Genomic DNA, 802 nt, shown 5'->3' with positions numbered 1-802 from the left:
GGCCTAATCGGCCATCATTGGGAAGAGAGGCCCCTTGGTCTTGTAAATTTTATATGACCCAGCACAGGGGAAGGCCAGGGCCAAGTAGTGGGAGTGGGTGGGTAGGGGAGCAGGGGTGGGGCGATATATAGGGAACTTTCGGGATAGCATTTGAAATGTAAATAAAGAAAATAATAATAAATAAATAAATAAAAAAGAAAATATCATCCTGAATGAGGTAACTCAGACCCAAAAGGAAAAAAAAAGTTCAAGTCCAGAGCAAGATGATTTTAGCACAAAATTGCATCAGATTTTCAAAGAAGGGACTGGAGAGATAGATGGTTCAGTTCTTAAGAAAACTGACTGCTCTTTCAGAGATCCTGATTTCAATTCCTGGCAACCACATGATAGCTCATAACCATGTATAACCATATATATATATAACCATATCTGATGCCCTCTTCTTGTGTGTCTGAAGAGTGCTATAACGTAAAATATACAGCTACAGTGTACATAAGACAAATAAATCTTTTCAAAGAAGAGTTAGTGTCAGTAATCTTTCAACTATTCTACAAAATAGAAACAGAAGGAACTTTGCCTAATTCTTTCATGAGTTCAAAGTTGCTCTGATACCCAAACCACAGAAAGATTCAACAAAGTTACCCTGATACCCAAGCCAAATAAAAACCCAACACAGGAAGACTATGGACAAGTTTACCTTACAAAAATAGATGTAAAACTCAATAAAATAATCCACCATGATCAAGTCAGCTTCATCCCAGAGACACTGAGATGCTTCAATATATTATAATCAACAAATATA

The sequence above is a fragment of the Mus pahari genome, chromosome X, assembly GCF_900095145.1.
Source record: "Mus pahari chromosome X, PAHARI_EIJ_v1.1, whole genome shotgun sequence".
NCBI lineage: Eukaryota > Metazoa > Chordata > Mammalia > Rodentia > Muridae > Mus > Mus pahari.
Note: the sequence above shows the minus strand (reverse complement) of the source record.